Source organism: Rhincodon typus, chromosome 10, assembly GCF_021869965.1.
Source record: "Rhincodon typus isolate 14 chromosome 10, sRhiTyp1.1, whole genome shotgun sequence".
Classification (NCBI taxonomy): Eukaryota; Metazoa; Chordata; class Chondrichthyes; order Orectolobiformes; family Rhincodontidae; genus Rhincodon; species Rhincodon typus.
The window spans coordinates 16,090,555-16,091,134 of record NC_063341.1 but is presented as its reverse complement, the minus strand read 5'-3'; positions in this window follow the sequence as shown (position 1 = coordinate 16,091,134).

The following is a 580-nucleotide window of genomic DNA, read 5'->3' as shown; positions in this document are numbered from 1 at the left end:
TTCCTGCTCCTCTGATGCTTCCTGGCCTGCTGTGTTCCTCCAGCTCCACACTTTGTTATCTCAGACTCCAGCATCAGTAGTTCCCATTACCTCTGGTATGATGACTGCCTGGCCAGCAAATAATTCAGGCCAATACATATTAATGAGTTGGATAAGAGAAGTGAATTTATTATCAAGCTTGCAGATAACACAAAAATAAGATAAATATTACTTAAGAGGTGCAAAACTACAGAAAAGTGCAGCACAGAGGGAATTGAGAATGCTCAAGCATGAATCACACAAAATTGACATACTTATTTAATAGATAACAGGGAACATAAATGGAAAGTTGGCATTTATTTCAAAGAGAATGGAGCATAAAAATAAGGATACCTTCCTAAAACAATACATGACACTTGTCAGACCACGCCTGGTCTAGTCCTTTTATCTACAAGAAGATATACTGGTATTGAAGACAGTCCAAGTAAGATTAACTAGGCTGATCCCAAGTATGGAAGGATGGTTTTATAAGGAGCGGTTGAGTAGCCTATACTCATTAGCGTTTAGAAGAATAAAGAGACAATCTCATTGAAACATATAA